Source organism: Ictidomys tridecemlineatus, chromosome 10 (assembly GCF_052094955.1).
Source record: "Ictidomys tridecemlineatus isolate mIctTri1 chromosome 10, mIctTri1.hap1, whole genome shotgun sequence".
Lineage (NCBI taxonomy): Eukaryota > Metazoa > Chordata > Mammalia > Rodentia > Sciuridae > Ictidomys > Ictidomys tridecemlineatus.
Genome location: NC_135486.1, coordinates 99,158,085 through 99,177,744, shown reverse-complemented (window position 1 = coordinate 99,177,744; position 19,660 = coordinate 99,158,085). Strand labels below are relative to the sequence as shown.

General features: G+C 40.9%; 1 long non-coding RNA gene and 1 pseudogene across 1 annotated transcript in view; both read right to left on the bottom strand.

Moving 5' to 3' along the window:
• Positions 1-399: 399 nt before the first annotated feature.
• On the bottom strand, positions 400-1,189 carry LOC106145426 (neurofilament light polypeptide pseudogene; annotated as a pseudogene).
• A 3,931-nt stretch (positions 1,190-5,120) lies between these two features.
• LOC144367400 (uncharacterized) overlaps positions 5,121-19,660 on the bottom strand; it is a 69,618-nt gene continuing 55,078 nt past the window's right edge. Inside the window, exons 5-7 of the long non-coding RNA XR_013426753.1 lie at positions 17,138-17,368; positions 9,641-9,833; positions 5,121-7,730 (exon numbers count right to left, since the gene is read on the bottom strand). This is a non-coding gene — a long non-coding RNA (uncharacterized LOC144367400). The remainder of the gene's footprint in view (positions 7,731-9,640; positions 9,834-17,137; positions 17,369-19,660) is intronic.

Below are 19,660 nucleotides of genomic sequence, written 5' to 3'. Positions count from 1 at the left end.
TCCCCTCCTGTGCAAGAACACCCTTCCTTCCTGGGGTGGCGCCCTGGCTGGAACCTAGAGACTAGGTCTATGGGGTCTCTGAGATCCGCGAGGTGCCGCGGGGCCTCTGGAGGGGAAGAGTGTTTTGGAGCCAGAAAGCCCCAAGCCGCCCAGGAATTTTGGCTCAGACTTGGAGCATTTCCTCCTGGGCCGGCCTGGCGCTATCCTGGGGAGGGCGGCCTCCAGCAAACTGGGCGCTGAGATTTGCCAGGCCAGCACCATGGGGCTCCTGCTCTGCGCACAGGCTGGGCTCGCCCTGCTCCGCGCCAAGGGCGCCTTGGCGGGTGGGTGGTATAGGGAGACCGCGGATGGCAAGATAGGAAAGATAGAGGCAAAGGAGGGGGAGAAGGGGAAGGGGGAGGGGGAGGGGGACTCTGAAGGGGAGAGACAGCGGTGAGAAAATAGAGGTAGAGAAGGGTGGAGAAATGAAGATAAGAACAAGTTCTAAAGGAGAGGGGGAGCCTAAAAAGAGAGAAGGAAAGGCTGAGACAGAATGAGGCTTTGGGGATTCAGAAAAGCGATTTTGTCCATCAGGCTGTGGATATCCTTTTGGAGCTTAGCGTGGGCCAGCGCCGCCTCCTCTGCTCCTTCGCGCGCCTCCATCAGGCGGCCCTCAGCGTCCTCTGGGCTCAGCACCTCCTCTTTGTAGCGTGCTTGCAGGTTGCGCAGAGTCTCCTCCAGGCCTTCGCGCTCGCCCTGGAGAGCCTGCTTCTCCTTGGTAGCAGGCTAATCTCCTGCTCTTACAGCGCCCGGAAGCGGGACGTCTCCAAATGCTTCTGGCACAGCACCAGCAGCTCGGCTTCCAGCAGCTTGTTCTGCTGCTCCAGCTCGTGCACGCACTCGATGAAACTGGCAAAGCGGTCTTTGAAGTCCTGGAGCTGCACCTTCTCCTGAGTGCGGATGGACTTGAGGTCGTTGCTAATAGCGGCTACCTGGCTCAGGTCTAGGTTCTCCAGGCTGTGCATCAAGGAGCCGGAACTGGACGAGTAGCTTCGGCGCACGGAGAGCCAAGAGGACATTGGGGCTGAGTAGTTGGTGTAAGCGGCGCGCACGGTGCTGTAGCCGCTACACACGCTGGAGTTGTGCACCCGGGGAGAATCCACATAGCGCCACTTGTAGGAGGTCTAGGCTCATAGCTAAAGGAACTCATGCAGGCGGCCAGGGAGATGGGGGCCTGGAGAGGAGGAAGGACGGGGGAGAAAGGGAAAGGGAAGGATGGATGGCTGTGTGCCTATTATTATTATTATTATTATTATTATTATTATTATTATTACTTTATTTTTTATTTTTTTACTTAAGAGATTGCCATAGTTTGGACTTGAGAGTCCCCCAAAGGCCAAGGTGTTCAAGAATTGTTCCCCTGGGTGGTGCGCTTGGGAAATGATGAATGTTCAGAGGTGGGGCCTAGGGGAAAGTTGTTGGGTCATTGGAGGTATGCTCTCAGAGGCAAGTGATTTTTGGTTTTATTTTATTCATTTATTTATATGCGGTACTGAGAATCCAACTAGTGCCTCTTGCACACATGCTAGGCAAGTGCTACCACTGATCCAAAACCCAGGACTAAGGTGAGTGGTTTTGTTTCAATACATGTTGTCACCATGAAGTGCAGCCCAAATAGGTTTGCCACGGTTTCTTTTATGAGGGCAAAATGTTCTTTGCATATCTTCATTGGACCTGGCTGGCCAGGCTATGTCTTTCAAGAATAGTAGACTTTAAAGCTTTGAATTTAAGTTTGTCTTGTGACTTTCATCAACCAATAAAATATAAGTAGATTGTAATGTGTGTAATAATGAGAAAGATTTATCATCTATTAGGCAATTTCTTTTCTTTTTAAATTTATGAATAACCATTTTATTGCATTTATGAATTTAATGTAATGTTTGGAGTTGTTTATTACCATGGCACTATTTAGACAAAAATGACCAATCTACAAAACTTCTGTTGTATTTTAAAACTGTATCATACAACTGAGTCTTTGAAAATGTTTATTAAATTTCTAGATATACATTTATTATAATTGCATCTGAGAATCCTTTTGTCAATTGAAACATACTTTTTGTAAAACTTAAAGGAAAACCCATTTCCTTATTGAAATGTTTCAAGAGGCTTGTTCTCTTATAAAGCTCAAAAATGAAGAGGTAGAACCCAAGGTCCACACCACATCCAGAATCATGGAAAGGCATTTGCTCTGGTGCTTACATCATATGCAGAAACTGATTTAGGGTTGTGAAGTAAAACATGTAGGAAGCCATTGGTTTTGCCTAGGCTCTGAAATAGAATAAACAGGCCAAATCAACATGGAGTCCCATCCCAGTAGCTGAGTGCTATGGATCTTAAATGGCCCTAAAGGTCATGGGCTGCAGGTTGGGTTGCCAGGCTGTGGTACCATGGGGAGGTGGGAAAAACATCAGGAGGCAACTTCAGGTAGAAACACATTGGAGAGCATTAGGTCTTTGGGATTGTGTGCTTAAAGGGAATGTTGGGATCCTGACCTTTCTTCTCTGGTCTCTTTTTGCTTCCTGGCTACCATGATGTGAGAAATTTTATTCAACCACTTGCTCACCATGATGCTCAGCTTTACCACCGGGCCAAAGGTATGAGACCAAGGGATCATGAACTGAAACCTCTGAAACTCCTTTGAAGTTGGTTAAGTCAAGTATTTTGTCACAGCAATGGGAAGTTAGCACTGAGTTTCAGTTCATGTGGAAACTTTTAAATCACTTCAGCTGTAAACAACTAAATTGTCTTTATACCTCACTTCTGTTTCCTATAAATGCTGCCTAATTATGTTATTGCCCACTGTTCTTAGGTTCTGTTCTGATTCTGAAGGCTACCCGATTTACAAATCATTTTTGTTAGGTTCTTAAATAAACTCATTTTGAATTAATCTCATCTAAGATGTTCTTCCTCCTCATTCGGGCATCCATTTAGGGAAAGGACTTTGTCACTTTTTTCATACCAAATCATTCATTGGAATTTTACTTGGTGGGGAAAAGAAGGGCAGGAACTCACATTCCACAAGTCAACATAATGAACTAGAGTTCTCCTGCATGCACACTAAAAGAAGGGTGTTAGCCCCTGCTCAGTAGGGGGGCTTCACTAAATCCAAGTCAGAGCCATGGTGCAGCACCTGGGTCTTTTCTGCAAATCAATCTTTGAGAGCAAACCATCACTTTCAACAAAATTTTGACAGCAGACTGCAAGGTCAACCTCAAATTGTTTGTGAACCAAAAACAATTCGATGATGCTCAGTCACAATCATCGGACATCATGGGACTCTGCAAAAGGCAGGCCATTTTGGTTTCTTATTCCCAGCTTACTTTGCCATTTTTACAGGGGTAACACACCCTTCACTTCATTTTTCTTTCAAGTACTGTCTATTGAGAGCAGATGTGTTCTTTTACAGCTGAGTCCATCTTCCATGAAAAAAGACAAAATTCCATGGATGTCAGTGGGGTCCTGAGGGGCAGCCCTATCCACCATTCAAGTATTTATTTATAAATTGATGAAGAAGATAGGTGATAGATGGATAGGTGTATTTCACATGTGTCTAAGTAAATTAATAACCTTTTGGAAAAACTTTATATTTTATTGTTGTTCTCTATGTATCTGATTAGGCTTTATAGAACTCAGTTTGACTCTTTAACAATTGCATATTGGACATGGCAATGGGCAGATTCCTCATGAGACACTTTGTTATGGCATAGCTCAGAAATGTGAACCTGGCTTTTCCTATGACTGCATTTCCAACCAATGTTGTCATGACCCACCAATCATGAAGTGAAGGAAGAGGAAAAAGCTACATGACTCTGGGCACAGTGGTGCTTGAATGTAATCCCAACAGCTCAGGAGAATGTGGCAGTAGAATCACCAAGGACAAAGCCTACTTCAGCAACTTAGCAAGACCTTAAGGGAAGACAAACAAACAAACAAAAAAAATAGTAAACATAATCTGTTGGTGTTGTGGCTCAATGTTTAAGAACCCAATTTTCCAAAAATACATATATAAATCTTGGTGCAATTGTAATTTGATGGGAATAGCAGTGAAATTCCATGTGGGAGTTTGTTTTGAACACATCCTATCTGAGCCAAATGATGACACAATTTTTAAAAGACTAAATCCTTTATTCACCTGAGAATTCTGCATCTACCTGGCTTCCTCTTGGACAAGAGAGGTTTTAGAAAGGATCCTGCATCTCTGGAGCACACATACTTTTAAGTAGAGGTCATAGGTGACCAGGAATGGCCGAGTCCCCTTGTCAGCCTCCCCATGTATCATGCATGCCTGTTCCTAATGCTTCCCTGTCCCTGGGGATCTTGGTTCACTGCTGGAGCTGGACGGAACCCTTCAGATACACCTGGCAAAGTAAGTATCATTGTTTGTGACCAGAAACAAACTTCTTACTCTGGGACTGTGAGAAATTTCAACTGCCCTACTGGGAATTCAGTCCCACCTCCTGCCAGAAACCATGCTCTGACATTGCTCTTCAGTGTGGGAAATTCCACATAAGATCTGGCAACTGAAGCCTGATTGTGCTTTGCTCTGATAAATCCCCAGGGCTCCAGAAAGTAAATGGTTCCAGCTTCTTCCTGCTAAGGCTTTGTCCTTGCTTTAGTAGGAGATCACCAGACAGTGCCTTGTCCAAAGGGACCAGGACAGAACTTGACTGTCAAGAACTGCAACTTGTTTCTTGCACTCTAGCTCCTCAGTTCTCAGGGGCAAGAGCTGGCAGGGAAGCCCTCATGGAGTCACTGAGGTAATCCCCATTGTGTGCTGATGACTTTGCAGAGGCCCGTAAACACCTGGACACCAACTCACAACATGTGCTGACCACCAACATGTTCCAGCTTGGACACCTAACACTGAGTCCAGAGCCACCTCCTGGGAGTCACAGATGCCTTTTGACAAAAACCCACCCAGCCCCAGAGAGACCCCCTGATGGAAACAAGCCCTGAGACTTTGAACTACCCCCACCCGGACAGACCTCAGAGCCTGTCATTGCAGGAGGCCTGTGAAATCAACCAGGGCAACAGAACATACACACTGCCAACATATAACATGGGAATAACACTCAGCTACACTTGGTCTAGCCATGAAATTTACTAGCATATTTGAAACAACTTTATGACAGTAAATTTTCCATCTTTCACAAATATATTCTTGGGAAAATTTAACTTCCCAAAAATAATTCAGGTAAAACCAGTTGGAATAATTAAAAAATACAGAATCAGTAGAAAAATCTTCCTATAATGGAAAGGTCAGACAAAGTCACTGGAAAATCCAAACATTTCCTAAAGGAATACATGTAAATTTGCACAAAATTTTAGAGAATAGTTAAAGAGGTGACACACCTGATAGATACTAAGGCTTGAAAATAGTTCTGGCAAAAACCTGGATATGAGGGCTGGGATTGTAGCACAGTAGAAGAGCTCTTGCCTACCATGTGTGAGACACCAGGTTTGGTTCTCAGCACCACAAAAATAAATAATAAATAAAGATCTATCAGCAACTAAAAACAATAAAAAACTGAGTAAGAGGTAATTCCTGAAAATAGGTGCAAAATTTTTAATTGAAATATTAGGGAACTTAATCTAGCCATACATAAATAGGATGCATGTTTCATGAGCTCCTTTGGTTTCTCAATGAACACTATGTTCTTAAGGAAAAAAATCTATGCAGATCAATATATGACTAGGATATATTCTTGCAGTCAATGAAAACAGCATTTCAAAATTCAAAATATAAAGACAGTGAAGGCATAAAGAAATTCTATTAAAGGCTGGGTTCTGGCTCAGTGGTAGAGTGCTGGCCTAGCACATGTGAGGCATTGGGTTGGATCCTTTGAACCACTTTTAAAAAATATTAAAAAAAAAAACCTTGGTTAATATTTTTTCATAATATTGGAGAAAAAAATTATTTCCTCCATTTCCAAATGCAACTTTCTCTATTTACTGTATACAAATCTGGTTCATGTTTTTGTGTTTTCACTAGGTGACTGCACATGTGTGTATCCATGAACAATAATTACCATTTTACCCCTTTTTACTTTCACAATTATCACAGTACAAACTGATTTTTAAACTTGATATTTCATTAGAGAATATATCTTACAACACTCTCAAAATAATGTATGTCTTTCCAATTATTTTTAACTATGCTATACTAATAGCTTAGATTTTAAATGTCTCTTAAAGCTGCATGTGGTAAAGGTTTAGTCTCCAGTGGTGACACTGGGATATAATGGAACATTTATAAGGTGGGGCCTAGTGGAATATCTTTAGGTCTTTGTAGGCAGCCCCCCAAAGGAATTGTGGAGCTCTGGCCCCTTCCTCTCTCTCCCTTGGATACATGCCTTGGATATTCATACAAAACATGCTTTATTGTGTCATTTAATATTATTTTATCATTTCACTCTTAAATGTGAGAAGCATGACAAACATAGGACATGAGACTCTTCACAATGGTCCCAAGAGGGTGGGCAAAGGGCAATGACCACAAGTGCAAGCTTTCTTCACTACTACTGGTGTTGCTTAATGATCATAACTGGTATACACTGTTTTGTAATTAAATATTATGACAGCAAAATGGGAAGAGCTGACAAAGAGTTGTCTAGCCTTGGTCTACTTCTACACAAAATACCCCAGGAGTCAACTGGGAATTCAGGAAGAGCACCTCCACTCCTCTACCAGCATTGTGTGAATGGTTCCCCCAAGTGGTTTGAGGGATGTAGTCTGCAGAGCTGTGTTGGCAGGAGATGGAGAGACAGGAAACTCTCTGGATGACTTCATGTTGCTTCATATCGTAAAGCTCAAAATTATGGAAATGATTTCAAAATGGGAAGTTCAAGATACTGCCTTCTTCAAAGTTTTTCTCAAAAACTCAGATCAACAGTATCTGAATGCTCACCTAGACATGCTCAGATATCATTGACACTGCCCAAAATGCTCTGGCAGAAAACTGAGTTCCATTTGTGGAGGAAATGTGCACTGCATCAGAGAACCAGAGGCCTCCCCATTCCTTTGGCAACCTCCCCCCTACTGTTGTAGAAAGAAGGGCATCTTCTGCCCTAAGTCCCCATGCTTCTGGGACATTAGAAATGGATCCTAAAATGGCAGCTTCTCTTGGTATTCCCGGGGCTGTTGCAGCTGTGGATTATAACAAACCCTGTCACTCTGCTGCTTTCCTTCACATAGCCAGTACTGACCAGAGAGCTCCTGGTTCTGTTGATACTGTGTCTTTTCTTGCACCCTATCAACATAGGACAAAGGCAAGGGACTGCTCTGCTGGCTTTCCTCTGTCATGAATGTGGCTCTCTCAAAATTCTGCAAAGATCAAGCAGGATGACTGCAGATGGTTTGACTGAAACTGGGAGAAGTTTCACTTCCTGTGGCCCCTTCACCCAGTGAAGCACAACTTGGTTGTTTTCTAATGCCTTTGGAACACAGAGTCACATGAGCCATTCTCTTCACTAGGAAGTCCCCAAGCCTCCATAGGAAAGAAGCCAACTCCTTCCAGTGGAGCCTGCTTGGGGGAAGATGAATTATGACAACAGTGCCACTGAACACATCTGGACAACCTGGTGGCCTAAAATGGGATGACCTTGGACAGGGAAATCATGTCATCTTCTAGCAACAAACATTCTCTGTTTCTCTCCACATCATAGTCTGGAACTTTTATTTTGAAACCAAACCTAAAAAGAAAGAAAATATTTTCAGACAAATATTTTATTTTAAACCTTGGTTTCAGCATTATCACCAACTTGCTTATTTACCTGGAATATACATCAAAAAAGGCAATCCTTCCTGGGCTGAATCATGGAGGTTATTGTGCAGGTTGTAAATGGTGAACAATTTCCAACTCCCAACTTCCTCAGAATCTGTAGCAGCCTTTCTATCCACGTGAACCCATGCTTCTCAAAGTCTTCCAGCAACCTCTCTGCAACCTCTTCAATTAGACTGAGCAGACCCCCAGCTACCCTATGCACATTCCCACAGCTTCTTTGTTTTTTCTCAAGTTGTCCCATCAACACATGGCTTCATGTATTGTAAGATTATTCTTTAAATGCATAGCATATAAAAGTCATGAACAGAACAAAAGTTTGTAAATACAAGACAGTGTGTTATAGGTGTGATCTTAATAATTGCACAGAAGAACTCTAGTCTACATTTTTTTTCCTGCATCAGTTGAGGATAATTGCAATGCCAGCCACAATTCCCAAAGCTTTGAGTCATGTGTTTAAAAATGACAAAATGCATTTTATACTATGCAACATAATTATCTAGGGTTGTAGAGGGTCACAGGCGAGAGTGTCTGAAAGTTCTTTGATATATAATCACTTCTGGAACACATCTCCAGACTCAGAATGGATTTAGGTAAATATCTAGAAGAATCTTTGATCCACACTTAGGATGGTTAAAATTGTAACTATACTTAACAAAACTGGTACCTCTAAACACATGTTCTCATTTTCTCTTCCAATATAATTAGACACAATGAAATAAGGTGCTAGCATCCATAATTTGTCAATGGATACAGATCAGTTAGCAGATCTGTTACAAAAAGATGAAGCCAAAAGGAAGGTGCTCCCTTTCTCATATCCAGACCTCCTAGTATCCTCTCCCTGAGCATGCTTGCTTCTGGATCACATGGGCCCATTCTAAACAGTTACACTGCTTTTCAAACAAATTTCTCTCCCAGTCATTATCTTGTTCAGATTTTCTACTGATTTGTACAGCATCATTGATTTACAGGACCTTTGAAATGTTTCCAGTTCATGGAACTTTTATAACACAATAACACCATAGCTTACAGAGAATTTGCTATTCTTTTATTTTGCAACAGTGTTCTTATATTCTTTTATTTTCTCTAAGAAAATGTCATCCTTGTCTCAAGCAACCAATATTTTCAATAACCGATGAATAATGATAGAAGAGAGATATATGGAAACATGATTCAGTGTATATTAGTGCAATCCCAATACAATAAAACTTTGTGAAGCTTTAATAAAAATTCAAAAAAAATCATATCAGAAATTCTCAAAACAAAATATTGGCTCATGTAACAAATGGCTACAAAGTACCTACTAATACTATGAGGTGCCACATGTTGGCAAACCAAATCCTTTCTCCTGCATCTTAGGGGATCACCTCTTGGAGGTTTGATTGGCATACTTAACAGATCTCAAGTAAAAACTTCTAATATCTCCATCAAAAATTGATCAGACAAATTATAGAGTCCTCCTTAACTCCTCTCACAGAATACCCAACATCGCTGCAGACTACCAATTAAACCTTTAAAATATTCTATCTTTCTAGTTCTGTTTAATTTCACATCCAGCACCATGATAAAAATCCAGCAGGATTCCTATTCTGTATAATTACAGAGTATCTTAATTGGTATCTACTTCAATACCTGCCTCACAATTTTTGATTTTTTCATAAAAGTGATATGATACATTCAGAGCCACACTGAAATAAATATGTGATAAGGGTCAACAATATCCTATGTGAAGAAATGACATAAAATATTTTCAAATAAAAATTTGTATTTTCTGTGTCATGTAAAAAAATATGTTCTTGCAAATTTTTGGATTTGACTTACATTGATTTCACATATATGGCAATGCATTTGCTTGGTAGCTCTTTTCTGATTCAAAAATCTGGGGATGGATTCTGTACAAATGATCAATTAAGAATCTCTAAATCATTTTTTCCACATGTGTGCCATGGTTTTTCTTTTCATCTGTTTTGTTTTGCTCCTCCTACTTCCTTGTGACTATCTTCAAGTGAAGATGCTGAAAAAATATCAAAACAGAAAAAAAGAATTGAGAAATATTAGAAGCATCCAGAGAAAGAAAAGAATATTTGTTCCCCAAGATTTTTACAAGATGGAGCTCTGCTTCCCAACTGATTCTTAATAATAAAACCAACAATGAATTAATGGCTGATCCTTAAAAATATGAAAAGAACATGAGATTAAGATCTGCAGGGTCAGAAAGGATTTTAGTCTAACACAAATTCATAATATATAGAAAGAAACCAATAAAAAATGCTCAGCCATAACAGTAATCAAGGAAGTACAAAATAAACCAGTTCACATCAACCTGATAACCAAAACTTTAAATCATTGGTGGAAGAATGGGATCAAATAAGATTAAATAAAATAGTAAATAAGCATTGGGATGGGAAAAGTATGAATGATTTTGACTATTTTGGGTTTTTGCTCATACTATGACATTCAAAGTATGCTTATCCTTTAACATAGCAATCAAATAAATGATACCTCAAGTTTTGGAACATGTTTATTACCCTTTCCTAAGCCCCCTCCAATGGGATGGCAGTGTTAAAACACTGGACACAGAATGTCAAGGGTTGTTGGGGAGTATGTTTGTTTGATGGTAGTGAGGATTGAAGCCAAGGCCTTAGGCATACTAGGCAAAGCCTCTACCACTGGGTCACACTCAAAATAGAAAAAGCAAAAAGGCTAGACATGTAGCTCAGTGGGAGAACACCATTGGGTTTAATCCCAGAATGACCCAAAAAATAAAGAAAAATGAGAATACAAAGTGGGGGATAGGACTGTACAGGATTAGTGTATTCATGATATTGAAGCTAAGTTAGTATTAAAATGAAAATAACATACTGTAACTTTAATTTTTTTCTGTAAGAAAAAGAACTACAGATATGACACAAAAGAAAATGACAAGAGTGTCAAAACATGCCACTACAAAGAGAGAGGAAAAAAAACAAACAAATTGAAGCAGTAGAATAACAAGTGGAGAAACAAAAATACACAAACACACACAGAGAGAGAGAGGAGAGAGAGAGAGAGAGAGAGAGAGAGAGAGAGAGAGAGAGAGAGAGAGAGAGAGAGACACTGTAAGATATACCAAAGAAAATAAATGGCAGGAATAGCCCTATTCCCTCCTCCTCCTTCCTCTCTCTCCCCCCAGTGGCTTGTTTTTTTGTTTGTTTGTTTGTTTTTGTTTTGTTTTGGTATTTTTCAGTAGGGCAGGGAATAAACCCAGCAGCTATCTCACTGTCTTAACCACAGAGATTCATCCAGCCCTTTTTAATTTTTATTTTGAGATAGAGTCCTACAAAGTGGCCTCAAAATTAAGATCGTCCTGCCTCAGGCTAAAGGAGTCACTGCAATGACAGGCACGAACCTCTGTGCCCTGCTACTAGTGCATTGTTAATTCTAAAAAATAATAGGGTTCTGCATGGCACACTTAACCAAGTATTAAAGACATGTTTGATTTTACTCCCTCCTGTTTTTTAGTCCTTTCCTCCTCTGTGGGTGACTTAATCCACTTGCAAGGAATCCATTCTTCCATAGAAAACAGAAATGGAACATTTATTGCTGATTCAAAAGAAACACTAGGCAGAAGTTAAAAAATGGTGGAGGAAAACTAGATATTCATGTGCAAAGAATCAAGTTTGACTTTTTACCCCATAGGCAAAAATTATCTCAAAATGGAAAAATAAATGCATAAAACCTGCTGCAAGAAAACTTGGGGGAAGTTTTTATAATATTGAATTTGGCAACAATTTCATAGGTATGTCACCAAAAACACAAACAAAAACAAAAATATATTAGACTACAATTAAATAAAGAACTGTGAATCAAAGGACACAATTAAGAAAATAAAAGGACTATCTGTGGATAGGATAATCCTTTTGAACATCATATCTGATAAAGTGTCAATATCAAAACATAAAGAACCACAACTGTAATTTAAAGTAGGCAAAGGATTAGAATAGACATTTCTCCAAAGAAAATAAAAAAATTTTCAATAAGCTTGTAAAAATATGGTCTACATTACTATTGGTGGGAAGGCAAAATGGAGTAGGTACTGTGGGGAAAAATATGATTAATGCTCAAAAAATAAATAGATAGATAAATAATTAAAATAAAATTAACATATCCAGCAATATCATTTGTATAAGGTACCTAGAGTAGTCAAAATCATAGAGACAAAAATACCATGATAGTCCTCAGTGGCTGAGGAGGGGACATTGGGGAGTTCTGCTTTAATGCTTACAAAGTTTCAGTTTCACAAGATGAAAAGAGTCTATGGACAGTTGCTGGTGGTGCTTACAAGGCAATGTAATGTAGGTGAAGCCACTGAAGCATACATTCAATCATAGCACCACTTTTAAAAAAAATAAATAAAAAAGAAACTGAGTTAAGAATTTCTCATAATATTTAATAAAATAAAACCTTTCCTCCATGTCCAAATGCAACTGTCACTAATTTACTGTACATAAACCTAGTTCATGTTCTTGTTTTCACTGGGTGAATACATATGTGTGATTCCAAGATCATTATCGTTTCATTCCTTATTTCATTTTCAGTCAACATACTGTAAACTAATTTAGAAACTTGATATTTCACTGGAAAGTGTATCCTTGAACACTCTTAAAATAACATAGGACTAGTCTATTATTTTTAACTGCACTGTGCTGATAGCTAATATCTTAAACATGCCTTAAAGCTACACATGGTATGGTTTAGTCACTACTGTGGTGACAGAGCAACATGGTGGGATGTTTATGAGGTGGGGCTTAGTGGGAGATATTTAGGTCATTGGAGGCAGGCTCTCAAGGGGATTATGGGGCCCTAGCCCCTCCCTCTTTCAAACTATGTCTTTCTGGTCATGTGGTTGATAGTTTTACTCTAAAATGTTGTCACTCCTTTGGCCAAAAAAATGGGGCCAACTGACTAGGAACTAAAACCTCCAAAACCATGAACGAAGCCTGATGTGGTGGACAACACCCATAATCCCAGGAACTTGGTTGTGTATAGATGCCACATTTTTTTTATCCATTCATCTATTGAAGGGCATCTGGGTTGGTTCCACAGTCTAGCTATTGTGAATTGTGTTGCTATGAACATCGATGTGGCAGTATCCCTGTAGTATGCTCTTTTAAGGTCTTTAGGGAATAGTCTGAGAAGGGCAATAGCTGGGTCAAATGGTGGTTCCATTCCCAGCTTTCCCAGGAATCTCCATACTGCTTTCTAAATTGGCTGCACCAATTTGCAGTTCCATCAGCAATGTACAAGTGTACCCTTTTCTCCACATCCTCGCCAGCACTTGTTTGACTTCATAGTGGCTGCCAATCTTACTGGAGTGAGATGGTATCTTAGGGTAGTTTTGATTTGCATTTCTCTGACTGCTAGTGATGGTGAGCATTTTTTCATGTACTTATTGATTGATTGTATGTCCTCCTCTGAGAAGTGTCTGTTCAGGTCCTTGGCCCATTTGTTGATTGGGTTATTTGTTATCTTATTGTCTAATTTTTTGAGTTCTTTGTATACTCTGGATATTAGGGCTCTATCTGAAGTGTGTGGAGTAAAGATTTGTTCCCAGGATGTAGGCTCCCTGTTTATCTCTCTTATTGTTTCTTTTGCTGAGAAAAAACTTTTTAGTTTGAGTAAGTCCCATTTGTTGATTCTAGTTGTTAACTCTTGTGCTATGGGTGTCCTATTGAGGAATTTGGAGCCCGACCCCACAGTATGTAGATCATAGCCAACTTTTTCTTCTATCAGACGCCATGTCTCTGATTTAATATCAAGCTCCTTGATCCATTTTGAGTTAACTTTTGTGCATGGTGAGAGAAAGGGATTCAGTTTCATTTTGATGCAACCATTTCCAGTTTTCCCAGCACCATTTGTTGAAAATGCTATCCTTCCTCCATTGCATGCTTTTAGCACCTTTATCAAATATCAGATAGTTGTAGTTTTGTGGACTGGTTACTGTGTCCTCTATTCTGTACCATTGGTCCACTCGCCTGTTTTGGTACCAGTACCATGCTGTTTTTGTCACTATTGCTCTGTAATATAGTTTGAAATCTTGTATCACTATACCGCCTGATTCACACTTCCTGCTTAGAATTGCTTTTGCTATTATGGGTTTTTTATTTTTCCATATGAATTTCATGATTGCTTTATCTATTTCTACAAGAAATGCCATTGGGATTTTGATTGGCATTGCATTAAACCTATAGAGAACTTTTGGTAATATCGTCATTTTGATAATGTTAGTTCTGCCTATCCATGAACAGGGTATATTTTTCCAATGTGGCATCTATTCACAATGGAGTACTACGCAGCAATAAAAAATGACAAAATCATAAAATTTGCAGGGAAATGGATGGCACTAGAGCAGATTATGCTTAGTGAAGCTAGCCAATCCCTAAAAAACAAATACCAAATGTCTTCTTTGATATAATGAGAACAACTATGAACTGAGCAGGGAGGAAGAGCAGGAAGAAAAGATTAACATTAAACAGAGACATGAGATGGGAGGGAAAGGGAGAGAAAAGGGAAATTTATGAAAATGAAAGGAGACCCTCATTGCTATACAAAATTACATATAAGAGGTTGTGAGGGGAATGAGAAAATAAAAAAGGAGAGAAATAAAAAAAATCCCAGCAACTTGGCAGGCTGAGGCAGGAAGATCACAAATTCAAGGCCAGCCTGAGGAACTGAGTGAGACCCTGTCTCAAAAAATAAAGATGGCTGGGAAAGTAGCTCAATGTAGAGGAACCCTGGATTCAGTCCCCAGACCACACCCACAAAGTCAAAATAAGTCTCATCACAGGTATTAGATACAGTGGTAGAAAACTAACACACCTAACTTGATTACTTTATATGACCCTTTGTATCTAGGGGTTCTGTGTTCTGTAAGAAAGTATAAGTATTTTCCTGTAGAAAACATCTAGTAGCAGAATTACTAGGCATCTGTAACTTCAATCAATATTCCAAGTAACCATTCAAAGTGATTGTGCAGATAATACATTTTCCCAGTTGGTCAGTTGCTATTTCCTCCAGTTCTCTCATTATAGGAAGGAAGATATTTACAAAATTAAGATTTGTATGTTACATGCCTTGGGAATTCAAACCATATATTGTGCAGTTTAATAAGTATAATAATTCATAATTTCACTATCAAATACGAGACATCACAAACACCATCTGAGACTCTTCACAATAGTTCCAAGAGGGTGGGCAAAGTGTGAGAACCACAAATGCAAGCTTTCTTTACAAATCCTTCTGTTGTTTAAACAATCATAAGCAGTATACACTGTTTTATGAACAAATATTGCCAGAGGAAAATGGAAAGCACTACCAAAGAGAGCTCTAGCCTTGGCCTACCTCTACACAAAACACCAGCAGCAACTGGGAATTCAGCAGCTGCTCCACTTTTCTAGTGGCACTGTGTAAATGGTGCCCCCTAGTGTTTAGAGGGATGTAGCTTGCAGAGCTGTGTTGGCATGAGCTATTCCAGGGATAGGAAATTCTCTGGAATTCTTCAAAGAGTTCTATACCTTAGGCTCAAAATTATGAAAACGTTTTCAAAGTGGGACGTTCCCAGATACCTTAACTTTGAACTTTTGTCTCAAAAATGAAGATCAACTATATCCAAATGTTTCCCTGAACACCCTCAGATATCATTGACCCACATGCCCAGGCGACTGTCAGAACACTCTGGATTCCCAAACAGGGGCTCTCAGATCTGTGCAGAAGCCTCCTAGGGTTCTTGAGATTGCAGAAGCTGGAACTGTGGCTTCAGTGAAAGCTCTGCCTTTAATGGGGAGAATTCAGGTAGTGCTGTGCCTTTTAGGTGGATGGAGGGAATCAATCAAACTAACAGAGAAAGAGTCTGCCAAGGATGTGGTTTGGAAGTAGAATGACACTGCAATAGGCAGATGCCTGCCACATGAAACCCCAGGCACATTCACTGTGAGCACAGTGGGACAGTAGAACTTGGGAGGATTTTTAAAGGCAAAAATAAAAGGCATTACAACATATATTTCAAAACAATAAGTCTTGGCAACATTGGTGAATAACAAGGTACATGTGGGTCCAAAGTTAAGCAGATAGTTGCTGGGCAGACACCCTTGCAGAAGTCTGTTCCCTTTAAGGCTTCATTCTGGCAGAATTCTTATTGAGCAATAATGGGTGAGATGGCTTTCTTCATAACCTCCTCACTTGTTTCTTTTTTGTTGTTGTTGTTAGGGTTGGCACACAAGCAAATTCATGTGATACCAATGATGCTGATAACTTTCAGAGAGTCCAGGCTGTCCTGGCAGGCTATGCTGTGTCCTGAAGATGCTTTCCTGGGCCAAAGAGGAGAACAGCAGGCTGTGGACCACTTCATACAAAGGGAGCTTAGAGTATCTTACCTCCAAGGAGGAGATAATTTGTGAGACAGGACAGTGCAAGAAGTATCTACCTAAAGCACACTTTGGTTTGAATTTGGAAACTGCAGTTATTTGGAGGTTGTCTTGCTGTCTTTGTGCCTGTTGCTGTGGTAGTGGCTGCATCAATCCACCTTTCTCCAGAGCACTAGAAGATGCACGGTCAGGGATCTACCCCGGGTTACTAGTGCCCCCATCACAATACAGGATAATCTCTCTCTCTCTCTCTCTCTCTCTCTCTCTCTCTCTCTCTCTCTCTCTCTCTGTGTGTTTGTGTGTGTGTGTGTGTGTGTGTGTGTGTGTGTGTGTGTGTTTGCTAGGGAGCAGGGGTTTGTATAAAGGATTTGGTGTTTTCCTTTGTTATGTTTTGTGTGTATGCTTTTCCTTTTTTTTCTTCTTTTCTTCACAGAACCTTCCTGAACTCAATAACTTATATGCAGATTCAAGAGAGTCCTTTGACCTGAACTCTTGTGGATAGACAATGACCTATGTCTATAGCTCTAAAACTTAATGTCATGTTGTTCTCCAGTTATAATTTTGGCCCAGTCATAGACCTCTTCAGATCCCTTATCCCAAAGCTGCTGTGTTGGGGACCTGGGGTGCTCTGCAGCACCTTGCTGTCTAACTTGCTCAATGGGCACTGGCAGAGAACTGACTACTATTTGTGGAGAACGTGCATATCTGAGAGCTCAGGACCTCTCCATTCCTTTGACAACCTGGACCCTGCTGTTGTAGAAGGGAGGGCACATGATGCACTAAGTCCCCATGCTTCTCAGACATTAGAAACAGTCTTGAAATGGCAGTTTCTTTGGGTAATACTAGGGTTATTGAAGCTGCTTAAGATAATATCCTCAGTCATTCTGCTGCTATCTTTCATACAGTAAATACTTACAAGGGAATTCCTGGTCCTGATGCTGCTGCATCTTTCTGTTTTTAGCCACCTGTTTCAAGGTTATCCGATTTTAAGCCACCAAGATTCCCAAGATGCTGTTCTGCCCTACTGTCCTGCCCTCTTTCACTCAGCAGGCTCCATTGGGAAGTCCAGGCTGGTTGTCATCTTCTGGTGACAAACAATCTTTTTATCCCTAGGTCATAGTCTGGCTCTTTTGTTTTGAAACCAAATCTAAGAAGAAACAGAAATTATTTGTAATAAAATATAAGGTAGAGAATGGGGCTGTGGATCAGTGGTAGTGCACTTGTCTGGTATGTGTAAGGCATTGGGTTCGATTCCAGCACCACATATAAATAAATAAATAATCATAAACGTCTACCAACAACAAAAAATATTTTTAAAAACTATATATGGGGGCTGGGGCTCAAGCAGTAGCATGCTTGCCTGGCATGTATGCAGCCCGGGTTATATCCTCAGCACCACATACAAACAAACATGTGACCACCAAAAACTAAAAAATAAATATTAAAAAATTCTCTCTTTTCTTAAAAAAAACTATATATAGTAGTTTAGCTTAGTTTCAGAATTATCACTGACTTGCTTCTTGATCTTGAGTAGACCCAAAAAAGGCAATCCTTCCTGGGATATCCATATGACTGAATGGTGCATAATTCCAAACTCCCAACTATCCACAGAATCTGAAGCAGCACTTCTGTCCATGTGAACCCAGGCTTTTTAAATTCTACCAGCAACCCTTCTGCAAACTCTGTATTTAGACTAAACAGATTCCTCAGCTGCCCTACATACATTCCCACAACTTCTTTATTTTTCTCAAGATGCCCCATAAAGGTACATTCATGACTCAATGTATTGTAAAAATATTTTTAACTTTTTTCTGTTTAAAAATCAACAAACAGAACAAGCAAGGCTTTGTCATCACTGTATAGTACATTTTACAATTGGTCCTAGTAAGTTCACTGAATACTCTAGTCTTCATATTTTTCTCCTACATCAGTAGAGGACTATGTGGGCCATAGTCCCCAGAGCTTAGAGGTAGGTGTATGGAAATGATAAAATGCTTTTTAGACTAAACAGCCCAATTAGCTGAGGTTTAGAAGGGCACAGGCAAGAGTGTCTGGAAGCATTTTGATATTTTATCACTCCTAGAACCCATCTCCAAGTTCACAATGGCTTTAAGTTAACAGGTAGAAAGATCTTTGATCCACACTTAAGATGATTAAAATTGTAACTATACATAACAAAACAGGTGCCTCTAAACACATGCTCTCATTTTCTCTCTCCAATATAATTGCACACAGAAAGATGAGGTACAAGTATCTATAATGTGTCAGTGGTAACAGACCCAGGGGGCAGGTAAGTTACAAAATGATGAAACCAAGAGGCAGGTGCTCCCTATCTTACATTCAGACCTACTAGGATCCTCTCCCCAACCAGGCTTGCTTCTTGATCACATGGACCTTCTCTAAGCACATGCACCTCATTTCAATTCACATTTCTCTGCAGTCATTATCTTGTTCAGATTTTCTACTTATTCATATAACATCATTGCTTTGCAGGAACTTTGAGATATTTCTAGTTCATGAAAATTTATAAAACAATAACTTCGGTTATCGGAGTGTCAACATGGCGGCCGGCGAGGAAGCAACGATTCCAATGTCTCCACTTTAACAGGATCAGAAGGACCCATTGGAACAGCCGCAGCCTACCTAAGGAGGAACTTCTAGCAAAATTCCCTTAAGAGGAGAGCAGCCGAGAACTGGTAGGTTTAATGGAAGAGACAGTTTGTCCCAGAGAAGTGGATCTTGGCTGGCCACGCAGGCACAGAGGTACAGTCCTGCAGCCATCAGCCACTCCAGCAAGCGGCTCTCCCAGGAGGCCCATCTCTCGATCTGCGAGCGGCTGCCTCACCCGCCTGGCTCTTAACCACGCGGCCGCAGCTACCTGGCTCCACAGGCAGCTCCACGGCGGGTGCAGGGGTTTAGTCCCTCAGCCAGCGCCCGCTTCTGTAAGCGGCCAGCACCCGGAGCTGCGCAGCCCGACCCGCCCAAACCGGCAGGCGACCTCCACCATCCGGGCTCTCACGGGAGACCCATCTCTCGCTCTGCAAGCGACTGCCCCACCCGCTTGGCTCTTAACAACGCGGCCGCAGCTACCCGGCTCCACAGGCGGCTCCACGGCGGATGCAGAAGTCCAGTCCCGCAGCCAGCGCCCCCTTCTGTAAGTGGCTGGCATCCGGAGCAGCGCAGCCCGCCCCGCCTGAACCGGCAGGCGGCCTCCGACATCCGGGCTCTCACAGGAGGCCTGGCTCCCACTCTGCGAGCAGCCGCCACACCTGCCCTGCGAGCAGCCGCCCCACCCGTCCGGCTCTTAACCACGCGGCAGTATGAAAAGACAAGGAAAGAAAGGACCACAATAAATACAGGTCAACTCAACTTTAGAAGAGGCAATAGCTGCATCAGATGGAATGACAGATAAAGAGTTCAGGATATACATGCTTCAGAT